Below are 12,725 nucleotides of genomic sequence, written 5' to 3'. Positions count from 1 at the left end.
CCTGTGCTGGCTATGTACAGGAAGCACATCTGAAATGCTTTGGTTCAGTACACTATGTGCTCATGCAGTTGTTACCACTGAATGCTGTTCGTACAATACCGGTAAGCCTGAGTCGCTTTGGGACGTTAAACCTGATAAACCAACCCGAATGCTACATTTATGTACAATGGGGGCTGGAATTTCTTGACTGTGTGAAATGTGATCAACACACACATGGAGAAATGGTCATATCAGGACAGTTATGCGAGGGAAGACCGCTGATGGTCCCTCAAGGTAACAGATGGGATTTCCAGAGAAGTTTGACTTAGCACCGCTGCGGTGGCCTAGTCGTTTGAGCATCCGCCTCGCATGCGAGAGGTGCAGGGTTCGATCCCCCGAGCCGCCAGCTATCCACTAGTGATGCAGTGGGTACAAGCTTTCCCCTGCCTGGTGCTCGGCTTCTTTAGGATGAAATGCTTGGGAAATGGGTCTTTCACCCCACCTTGTGCAATGAAAACTACCTTGTGCCGTAGAAATCCATCACCACCACTACCACTTAGCAGTTGGTGACAGAGTGAGGCGGGTGGATGAGATTATGAGGTTTGTGGAGCCCCTTACAGCTTAGATGATAAACCACAACTGTTGTGCGATGTTAGTGGATATTAGAGAACCCCCAGTGGCCTAAATTCCAAGCACTGTACTACGGTGTCCCTTACAGCCCATGTGTCAATACATTAAACCTTTCATACCACCCGCTCGTATAGCACCTGCTACTTCAGCTGTCCTGTTCCTGCACTAGTGGATATTGGAAATTGCTGAGGTAAGCACATGTCTGTAGTACTGGATTTATAATGTCAGTCATTGTGATGGGGTATCCACCATCCAAAATATGAAATTCCTTGATGCGTCTGATGACACGCTCGATGTGTACGCGAGCGCTGGCAATGCTTCTGGTCTTCGAAACATCACCAGTGTTCATCTGACCTAATGAGGGCCTATTAAATGGCGGCATATGTGCCGTTACCCCGGGAGGCAGAAGGTCAAAAATTTTGAATCCTTTATCCATCATAATGGCATCACCGGGTTTGAAAATATCTAGCAGTTTGCTTTTTAGAACTAAATCCCTGTCAGAAATTGACCCCCCCCCCCCCCCCAAGCATCTGAGAAAAAGCAGACATAGCCGTCTGGTGTGGCACCTACAAGCACTTTAACTGTGTTGCCATGCTTATAGGGCGAGAAAGTTTGGCGCTGTGCATCCACTGATGACGGTGTCTGCAACCTGATCTCTGTGCCATCAATAACCATGCGCGTGTCCCGAAAGTTTAAAAATTGTTTCGGAAGATTTTGCTGCACATCAGCTAGCGATGGCACACGGGTAATGGCACGCAAAGCTTTGTGCATAAACAGCACCCACTTAGAAAAGGTCTTGCTCACGTAAGACTGGGTCATGCCAAAATTGCGTGCAAGTTCCTTAACGGGCATCCCTGTTCGAAGCCTTACCAGCACCATGAAAAAATCATCGATGCTACCAAGTGTGCGTGATGGCCCTTTGGATGACTGAGGCATGGCACTGTTCAGAGCAGTGTACAGTCCTTTGAACACTTCATATGAAGGCAGCCCTGTATAATATTTATATTCACTAGGCTGCTGAAGTCTACTAGTGGTCAGCAGCCTTTCTTTCACACACTCGTATTGCTGCTCCCAAAATGCAGCCATGCCTTGCGACTTGGCAAGGGCTGCTTTTGTGGCTGCCAGTTCTTTGCGTACATCTGCAGCCTCGATAGCTGCGGGAAGGTGAACCAATGTCACCGAAGCCTCTGGGGAAAAAAGAAAGAAAACAGGCACCGTCTAGCAATGAGAACACACCACAGCTTACAAACCCTTCGTGGAGAGAGATCACATGTCATAAATATCAAAAGTCGCGCAGAGTAAGTGCACAATTGAAGGCTGTACTCTGCTCACATGATGAAGTAAACTTTTACTGTGACAAAAAACAAGGCATATTATGAAAGCGGACTGAGGCACAGGCTAGCACTGCTTAATTTTGCCACCTGTGCACATAAATTGTCTAATAATAAAAGCTATTTGTGATAGTTTTAACAAAAACAATGAATCAACCTTACTAGTAACAATGAATGCATTGACATGCATAGGTCGGCAAACTCACTCGGGCTCATTTCAAATCATGATCCGAGTTGTGAGTCCGCGCTCACATTCAAATCGTGATCCGAGTCCTGTTCAGTCCTGTAGAACACGAGTTTCCTGTGCACTCATAATACTGACTGCACTTTTGGTTGAGATGATGTAGAGCAACTTCACTGTTTGATGGTATATAATTTTTGTGACAGCTGCACCCTAGAACATTACTAAAAGATGAGCGATTAGTCTCCATGCTTGGTCTCGTCAGATATTAGCTGTGGCTTGCTATATAGTGGTTCCTCTAGTTCTCCCTTGCTTGTTTTTTTAATTGGTTGGCGAACACATGCAGCAGCCTTAGATCTTTACATCCCGCGAGCGACTGCAGGCCTCTGAGGATGGCGTGCCTACTGGCTAGCTGCAGTTGAGAGCTCATCGCATAACTGCGTTTTTAACCCCTTTTTTGCCATTTTAGGCGCATAACTCAGGCCGTTCGGCGTAAAAACGCCCGAGCTCTCCGATGTGTGGGCTTATAGGAGTATGAGTGAAGGTGAGCCTGGGTGAGCCATTAGTTTAAATGTGCAACTGAGCCCGAATGAGTGAGCACAGATGGAGTCATGAGTCGAAATGAGTTGAGTCCAAGCAGGTCATGAGTTGCAATGAGTGAGCCCAGGTAAGGCATTGCTGCAGTTATGAACTTCTCCGCTAAAGACATACGCCGTCCTTATAGTCTACAAAGAGTACACTATCGGATATTAATTACATTACCGGCCCAACTGTTTCTTGCTAGCAGCTGCCGTTGCACAAGCCTTCTTCCAGAATACCTCCATCAGTACAATACAATCTGCACAACCACATCTTGTAACGCAGAGCTGAACTAGAGGTCGATCCATCAAATGAAAACATGGTTTTTCATACTTTGCAACAGGATTTTTTTCCAGTAATGAGCCAAAATGGCAGTATGCTGCACAGAACCCGAAAAAAGGCAAGGAAGTTCCATAATGCCACATTTAGGCATTTGTCATGATTTTTAGTCAAATGCCTAAATTTACAGTACATAGTTATGAGGTGGCCCTAGTCTGCTTTTGTGATCTCATCCAGTGTTAAGTTGGTACCGCTGATGACCAAAAAGTTGAAGTCTTGCACCAGGTCTAACTGTTTCATGGTGTAATATTGAGTTGCAAGTTTACCACTAGAAAAGACAAACAACTCACCTATTTCTGCAGCGGAGCGCATGCCATGTGTGCCTGGAGAGAAAAAAAGAAGAATCATTAGGTGTTGAAAATGATGATCACATGGCACCACTTCATTCGCAGTGTGTCTTACAAGGGTCTGCAGCCCCGGCAGCATGATCTCCTGAAGCAGGTGCTGCCCCGACATTTGCAACGTCCAAGGTTTCTGAAAAGTCCACATGCAGACAATGTTAGCTCTAGAATAGAATGCGAACCAGCTGTTTCCACAAAAAGAATATGTGCACACTAATGTTCGAAACACAGAAGTGTGCACATTAGTTCAAAATATGTGGTTTTGACTATTAGGGGTATTTTGCAGCATTAGTGAATAATGTAAACTACAGAATGTTTCTTAGGCTTTTCAGGTATGAAGTGTTCATGATTACATCACAGTAAAGTGACATTTGTACTAAATTTTTTACCTAGAAGTGGCAAATCAATACCACACTCGTCATCAGAACCTTGGCCGTTCACAAGTGGTGTGCTGTTGGAACCTGTAAAGCAGTGCTCATAATTAATTTGTACAAAACAAATGCAAAACTAGTTTCTTATGTGCCTATAGTATCTAAAGGTTTGGAGACTTATTATAATAAGTTCATATGTAGTAAAATGGCTTGATGTGACAGTGATTTTCAATTTCTGATGAGGTGCATTTTATTCAGCAAAAGCTCATTACCTGCTGCGTCGTGCGCGATCATACCCGCCGCTGGTTCGTCTCGTCGAGGAGCGCCTGGCAAATAAGATAGCAGTCAGATTGACGGGAATTTATCCAACTGCAATAAACAGGCTACCGTGCACAGCACCGGCATGCATGTAATAAACGGTTGAGGACAGACGGTGTAAATACCTCGCCTTTCCGCGGCACGCTGGTGCCTGCGCAGGATGCCTTCACGAGCAGGCCGATGCGTGAAGATGGATGGCACGTAGTCTGGGTGGGAAAGTGATCGGACTGGCTTCCCTGAAAATAAGCAGCATTTATTGTTGGTCACAAGGGCTACATGCCCAGAACACGCGAAAAGCAAAAACTAGAATAATGTCAAAAAAGCCTAATACAGCATCGGCGTGGATCGTCAAACGCCGTTTTCTCGGCGCGAAGTGCAACGCTTGAGCGCCGTCATGTACAGGGTGGTCCAAAATATGTGCGATCACGGCTCAGCGTGCCCGCGCTCCGCGGCGCGTCAGTGCTTCTGGTGTGGTCGCAGACGGCGACGCGCAGCAGACGATGACACGAAGCACCGCCTCCGGGCCCTGTGTGCGCCTGCGCCGCGTAGCTTCGATGCTCACCTCGGAGCGCGGCCACACTGAGCCATTTTCGCACATATTTTGGACCACCCTGTATGTGCCGAGAAAATATCGTAGCCTAGCCTAACTCAGACGCAGTCTGTGATATTTTAACTGGCTGCGCGGAAATACGAGAAGCGTTAGAAAGCAGCAACCCATTCGAAAGAAGTTTTTACGCACCTGTATAGAAATGATCGCTGCAGATGCGGTCATGTTCTGACGGCTCCCATGGTGAGCCATCGGGGGAAACCCGACGCACAGCGACGACCCATCTTTTCCTGCGCTGCGAGTAGTAGCGCTCCGAAGGAAAGCGAAAAAACCTCACACCTTCCTTCCCGCGACGGTTAGTGCAGCCTACAGCCGCACAAGTGTTGGGCATTGTTCGGCCGGAGACTGAGGAACGCAGTGCTCACACGGATCAACGCAGTGCTATCCGTCCGCGCGTACGCTCTGCCCTCCAAAATGGTGGACGCGGCCTAGGGACTGCTGGGAGCGAGGCTAGTAATCTCGACTAGAAAAAGGCCCATTGTTGTGTATATATATATATATATCTATATATATAGCGAAGTATACGCTTCGTTAAAGGAAATGTATTTATTAAACTCGACGTTTCGATCGGAAGACCGATCTTCTTCAAGAGTGATTTTACATTGTGAATGCATCCCCTTTTATAGGGGCGGGCACAGAACAGGTAAGTGGGAAACACAAAGCACATAGCAGAAAAATACGCATAAAAAATTATTAGAGGCAGTGCGACCCACACACACATACACCAAAAAAAAGAGTGCGAGGAACAGGTACTCAGTCAGAAAATACAATGTCCAGATGCGGCCTCTGCTTTGTTAAGCACCACAGGCTTGCTTATTGACAGTCGTGTCCAGCTGGGAGGTGCTCGACAGGTGCGTGGACGCGTGCAACAACTTTCGTAGAAAAATGCGAAAACTTGTTCCTTCTCCTGGCCGCGAGAGCAAAAAAATAAAATATGACCCTCCAACAGAGGGAGCAGACAACAGAAAAAAAAAAGAAGAAAAAAAAGGAAAATGAACAGAGCAAGGAAGAAACCTCGAAAAAAAAGTGAAATAGGTAAAATAAAACCTTTAATGTAGTGCTTTTTCTTCGCACCCAGCTATAGTGCACCCACCCCTGGTTGAGGGGAAGTATTGGAAGGAATGTAAAAAAAGAAACAAATATAAGAAAAAAATGTGGGCTTACATAGTAAAATTAAAAAAGAAAATAAAAAAAATAAAAAAAGAAATTGTGCGGCATTCGCGTGACCACAAGGTGAGCACACCCGGGGGGGAAACGGCACAGGTGTGGCACAGGTGTGGCATGCAGAAAGGGGTATGACCTCAGACGACTTAGTCAGCGTGGCCTTGTGGTAGAGCATCCGCCTCGCATTCAGGAGGTGCTGGGTTCGATCCCCAGTGCCGCCGGGTACCCACAGGTTTCTTTAATGGGTACAAGATCTCCCCTGGCCTGGTGCTCGGCTCTTCTAGGGTGAAATGCTTGGGAAAAGGGTCTTAGACCAAACAGTTGCCTTGACGGATGAGTGATAAGTTCCCCCGCCAAGCAACCATAAGTCCGCCTCGTGCGGCATAAGCCCAATTTGTGGCCCTTTTCGTAGGCCCCTGACCTCGGAAGAGAGGTGAGGGTGCCGTAAGTTTCATTAATGCCATTTTGCACTGTGTTAAATTTAAAAATAAAATATGATTCTCGTTGCTCGCGCTCACGAGTGTTTTTGAAGCCACTCTGTAGTATTGTTACTTTAAGTTTGTCAAACTCGTGACCTTTCTCGCGGAGGTGTTTCGAAAGAGGGAGGTTGGGGAGGGATTGGGTATGTGAGCGGTGGTTATTAAATCTGAAACGGAAGGAATTGTCTGTTTGGCCTATGTATTGCATTCGACAGTCGCCACACTCGAGCATGTAAACCACGTTGCTGGAATCGCAATTCAGGTCTTCCCGGATAGAATGCTTGAAATTTGAATGGGTGCTTTTAGCCAGTGCCGTGGTTTCCATGTGTTTGCAGACTTGACATCGGCTTTTTTTGCATGGTGTGCAACCTACAGCTCTCGGTTTATTGACTGTTGAATGGACAACATGGTTTTGCAGATTTTTTGGTCTCCTATATGTTACTTGGGGGACCGTTGTGAAAATATTTGAAAGACGGTCACTCTGTTCTATGATATTAAAGTGTTTTTTTAGGATGTTGTTAATTTTCGGGAGATTATTTGTGAAGGTTAGTATCAGATTACAGCGCTGTGATGATGGCTGAGTTTCCTTAATGACATGATTAATATTAGTTGCTTCTGCCTTTTTAATGGCATCGTTGATTATAGAAGACGGGTAATGTTGTTTTTTTAGAGTGTCCCGCATGCGATTAGCATTTTCGTGAAAATCTTCCGATCGTGAGCAAATTCGTTTGAATCTGATGGCCTGTGAGTATGGGATTGAAGTTTTGCAGTGGCGTGGGTGGCAGCTGTTGAAATGAAGATACTGTTGTCTGTCTGTGGGTTTTTATAGACACTAGTGATTAATGTACTTCCTTCTACTCAAACCAGAACATCCAGGAAGTTAATTTTATTGGTTGAGTAGGTGTGTCTGAAAGAGATATTGGGATGGATTTTGTTGAATGAGGCGATAAAATGGATGAGTTCGTCCTTGGTTTCTGTCCAAACTATGAATATGTCATCCAGAAAGCGTTTCTAAAAAGCTGGTTTTGTTGGATATGAGGACAGAAAGTCAGATTCAATTTTGTTCATAAATATGTTGGCGTAATTTGGAGCCATTTTTGTCCCCATTGCTGTACCGCTAGTTTGAAGATAATATGAGTTGTTGAACTCAAAGGTGTTAAGTTTAAGGACCAAATTTGCAAGTGTCTCGACGGCATTTGGACTAGGGGTGTCTAGAATTTTGTATTCTTTGATCCAACCATTGCCTGAATTCCGTCGTCATGTGGGATGTTAGTGTAAAGTGATACCACATCCAGGGTAACTAGGAAAGCGCCTTGAGGGAAGGTGACATTCGATAATTCTTTCGGGAAGTGATTAGTGTCGCGTATGTAAGATGGATGTTTCGGAGGTATATGTTTGATAAGGGAATCGATATACTCTGAGATCGGTTCTGTTATTGTGCCAATACCAGAAACAATCGGTCTGCCTGGATGATTCTGTTTGTGTATTTTCGGAAGCATGTAGAAGCGCCCCGCGGAGGAATTTCTTGGCGTGAGCGCTTTACCTACTCGCGGTGGTAATTCACCTTCATCTGTTAGTTTTTTTATAGTTTGCTCTACAATGTTCTTTTGCTTAGCGGTCGGGTCTGATGGGAGTTTAGTATAGAATTTTGGGTTGTTGAGCTGGCGGTTGCCCTCCTGAATGTAGTTATCTGTGTCTAAAATAACTATGCCTCCACCTTTGTCGGCGGGCTTAATGACAATGTCGGTTCGTTTGCTAAGTGAGCCTAAGGCGTTACGCTCTTTTTTTGTGAGGTTAGGTGGCCCAGATTTTCGTGTCCCAAAAGCTTGAAGAATCTCCTTTTGTACCGCTTTTATATATATGTCTAGATGTCTGTCCCTACCAGTTTTGGGTGTCCACTGTTCCTGAGATTGGGGGTATCGCACATTATTTGTGCTCGGTTTGTCGAAGAAATATTCCCGTAATCTGAGAGTTCGCGAAAAGTTTTCTAGATCCTGGAGTAACTTGTACTCGTTATACTTGCTATGGCTTGGGCAGAATTTAAGGCCACGCGACAGCAGTGACTTTTCCTCGGGGGTGAGCTGTGAGCTTGACAGGTTAATTATATTTTGCGGAAGGTGTGGCTCTTCGGGTGTTTGGTCTAATGTGGTTGGATGTTGGTTTACGGTTTCCTTGTAATTGTTGGGTGTGGGTATGTGGCTTGCTAGTTGTAATGGCATTGTGAGCTCTATGCAATCCTACACAAGGATGCCATCACGGGAAAATTTAGTAAGTTTTTTCGTCCAAATTTGCTGAGTTTTGTTAGACTTGAAGTCCTCAAGCTCATTTACCTCGGATGTTGAGAGTATCATGCTTTGACGCGCCCGCCTCTCCTCTAGTGTTAGTGATGCCAAAGTCTTTTTGAAGTGCTCATTTGTTATTTTTAAAAGGTTTATGGATGCTTTAAGTAGTTCTGTGCTCCATGCTAGGTGATGGGATTCCGAAAGGTTGCTAATGGATGGGGTTAAAGATACAAAAAGTCCTTTCGGCACAGTTTCTGATTTAATGTATATTTGAAGGGATTTTACGTGGAGCTGGTGCTTGATTCGTTTCTCAATAATTTTTCTTAGCTTTAAAAAATTCCGAGAGCGTGTGGCACAAGTAGAGGGAGAGCTGGTGGGCGCGTGAGCTTGGTCGGCCCGTCAGTATTGTTTAAACTTTAGCCGTTGGGCTAAGCCACAGCGTCGTCTGAGGTCATACCTTTGTTTCGGCGTGGTGGCGTCATTCCCGAAGTCCTGGATGTTGACGGAAGCTTGCCGGGATCCAGAAGCCGGTGTTGTTGGTGCTGAGGTGGGGGCCATCCGTGATCCGGGGCTCGTTGGTGTGGCATCCGGTGACGCCTCGGCCTGTACAATGGGTGCCGGTAGTGGGGACGGGGCATTTGCTTTTGAGCTCTGGTTCTCGGGTGTGGGGTCTCGCGCCGCAACTCTGCTTGGTTTGGCGGCTTTGAATGAAGACACCGTACACTCTGGGGCTCTCTGTGTTGGGGTTGGTAGCAAAGCTGCCCTCGGGGGCCTGGCGTCAGCTGAAGTTCTTCGCGGCGGATTCCGTGAGGAATTTTTCGGAGGAATCTTCTGACGGAAGCCTTGCAAACCAGGTGTCTGTCTTTGCTTGATGAGATTATCTGCTTCAGCGATGGTCGGGAAATCTGGCCCTGCAGGGCCACTGGAGTGATGATTTGTTCTGCTTGAGACCTCAAAATAGCTCGAAGCTATGCGGGTGGACGGGAGGATCTTCTCTGAGGAAGTGAGGTGATCCTGCCATGGGACCAAGCACTGTTGTCTGGCAGTGAGGATAAGGTTGTAAATATTCCAGGCGAGCACCGAAACGCCTCCAAAACTTGGGTGCACCCCGTCAGCGGCTAGGACTCTGGTCGCGGGGAAGGCCTCCAGGGAGTGGTGGATGTAGAACACGTCTTGTGTTTTGGCGCACAGTTGGACCAGTCTACAGTTGAACTCAATGGCTCGTTCATTGAATTTCTCCACTGTCCGCCTATTTCCGGAACCTCGTTGGCGGTTAGGGGCCCGGGGTAATACTAATGTGGCATACACCACCTCGATTTTAGGCCGTGCGTTGCGGATAAACTTTAGGGCCTCCTCATAGTGGCGAAGGACCGTGTCCGTGCTTGAACCGTAGATGTCGTTCGTACCCAAATGAAGGATCAGTCCGGTGACACTGGGAGGCACCAAGTCCAGCAGGTTTCTCACATCGTTGATGCCTGCTCCGGGTAGCGAAATGAAGGCCGGGGCGCACAAGCTTGAAGCGTCGAAATGGTTGTACAAGTCTGCGAATCTCCAATTAAGGCCCATGTTGGTGCGTGGAGTGGGAATTTCCAGAAAACTGTCCTTGAAGCGTTAATGGCAGCCATTGAAGAGTATATATGTATATATATATATATATATATATATATATATATATATATATATATATATATATATATATATATATATATATATATATATATATACGGCTGATCTTCCACCCTGTGTCAATGGCTCGGGTTGCCCTAGGTGTCAGTCTATTTTTCATTTATTTTTAGTTTGAATTTGAGGCTTACTTGGGCATGCATAGAACACTATGCATGATATGCCCACAAGGTGCGGGAAATTGTGTAATGCAAAAACTGAATTTTCAAAAGTCTCTTTTATTTTTACTACAGTGGCAGTATAACGGATATCTTTTTTTAAATCCTGTTTATTGTCTCAAAATAGTCTCTCTCTAGACTCTCGGCAGGTGGAGGCTGTTATTATATCATTCTGTCTAGCCTCGCTATAACTTTTGTCTACACTAGGCAATGACAGTAAGTCATGAATTTTATTAATTTTTTTTTTCATGCGTGTGCCACAAGACAGAAGTTTCAAAAGGATTACGAGGATGCAGGAGAAAGTTGTATAAAGTAGTGGATACCTGTTTTGCTCAGAAAGTCCGAAATGTTGCCGTTGCAATTATTGTCCTTGGTCCCCTTTTAATAGCCTCATTCGCAGTTTGTCCTTTCCCTGAGGAAACATTTCCTCACTTACCCCAGGGCTGAACGCGTCCACGTGTGCCCAACAACGCAGTGGTTGAGTGAGGCACACCAATGACGGCACTTGTCGGTCGTTGGCAGCGGTTAGTCACGCTACCGATGATGGAAAGTTGGAGAGAGAGCGGCCCCTCTCCGTATCCGGTGCGCTGGTATACCGCCTCCCAAGTAAAGCCACAAGGTAGAGGGTCCAAAGAAGGCTTGTGTGTGTGCTTGTTGATTGGCGCCGAAATTGTGATTAGGTTAAATTGGTCAGCAATTTAACTTGTGACAATACTTGTGATCTGTACTGCTCGCGAATGTTGTTTTGTAGCGACAGCTACCCTACGCCAGCTCTTCGAGACTTCAGCGTGGCATCCCTGGAGCTCCGTGGCGGCGCCGTGACCTTGAGCCGGTTGGTCACGTGGTGCTGTTGCTGCCGCCGAGCTGCAACAGCTGTGTGCATGCGCCTTGTCGAGTGTGAGTTTGTGGGGGGGGAGTGGAGAGGGGGAGAGGTGTCGCAACTGTCTAAGTAGGCGGCTCGGCGGAGCACTCGCGTCACCCCACATTTAACCAGAGCTAAACTACAGCCTATTTTTTATGCGAAGCATATTGCTAGAGCTACCACTCACGCCGTCGCCGTGGGACCCCTAGCCGTGAAACCACGTGACACCGTGACGTCACACCACGTGACATCGGATGAGAGAGCCGGCCTCCACCTCGCGCCGTCGCCGTGGGACCCCTAGCCATCACACCACGTGACACCGTGACGTCACACCACGTGACACCGTGACGTCACACCACGTGACATCGGATGAGAAAGCCGGCCTCCACCTCGCGCCGTCGCCGTGGGACCCCTAGCCGTCACGCCACGTGACACCGTGACGTCACACCACGTGACATCGGATGAGAGAGCCGGCCTCCACCTCGCGCCGTCGCCGTGGGATGCTTCGCATTCCCAAGGCTTAGCCAAGCTGAGCCTCAGCAACTTTTTTCTAGTGCGGTTTAAGCGCATAGAGCTGCCGACACTTCCCCTATCATGTCCCATGTATCATGGCAGTTCCATGTAACGCTGCAGTTCCAGTTTCAATAGAAGAAAACGAAAAGTCATTTTCGGACATTTCTCTCGATTCTAAAACTATCAGCATATCCGGAGTGCACAATCTGAACGTCACCACGCATCGTCGCTTGTGTCCAAATCTTTTGGTAAAAGTGTAATAGAAATTTTCCATTTTTTTATCGATTCGAATCCTGTCAATGCCTTCGAAAAGATGTAGAAACGAACTTCTACTAACACTTTAGGCGGAAAAAGTGAATGTTAAAGCGGCCGTCATTGAGCCATACAATATATGCGACGTTCAATATTCGCTTTATTCGTTCTCCTGAATTCCTTAAGTGCCGACTCCAAGGGCCCTTCCTGGGCGTACGCGACCAACCTCGGCACTCTTGGCGTACGCGAGAACCGGTCTGTGCATGCGCACTGCAGGAGAAGCCGCAAATCGGCACCAGCACACGGACGCTGGCGCTCGCGTCGGAAGCGGGGTCCGGTTTACAACAATCGGAGGACCGCGGGGCTCTCGGGGACACTTTTCTTCATGCTTTGAAGCTCTTTCAGGTTCCCCCAACTTTCTTCGCGATTTAAGTTGTTTCTGCTAAAACTTTTCTTTTGATATAAATGTAACCATCTACGCACAATAGTCTGTCATTGATGCGTGTTCCTGATTTCGGCAGTGAGAATAGCCCCCCGAGAATAGCCCCCAAAGAAAAAACTGTAACGCGTCCAGTGTCTCTCCTTGACGTGCTTTGTTGATGTTTGTGACCTTAAGAAATGGATTAGTTGTGCAATATATAGGTGAATATGGAGGT

The 12,725-nt window shown here is 46.8% G+C and overlaps 1 pseudogene; it reads right to left on the bottom strand.

Moving 5' to 3' along the window:
- Positions 1–659: 659 nt before the first annotated feature.
- Positions 660–3,513, bottom strand: LOC149348540 (uncharacterized; annotated as a pseudogene).
- Positions 3,514–12,725: the final 9,212 nt, after the last annotated feature.

This window comes from Amblyomma mixtum, chromosome 4, assembly GCF_055824585.1.
Source record: "Amblyomma mixtum isolate Tamu chromosome 4, ASM5582458v1, whole genome shotgun sequence".
Lineage (NCBI taxonomy): Eukaryota > Metazoa > Arthropoda > Arachnida > Ixodida > Ixodidae > Amblyomma > Amblyomma mixtum.
Note: the sequence above shows the minus strand (reverse complement) of the source record. Positions and strands in the feature narration are given on the sequence as shown.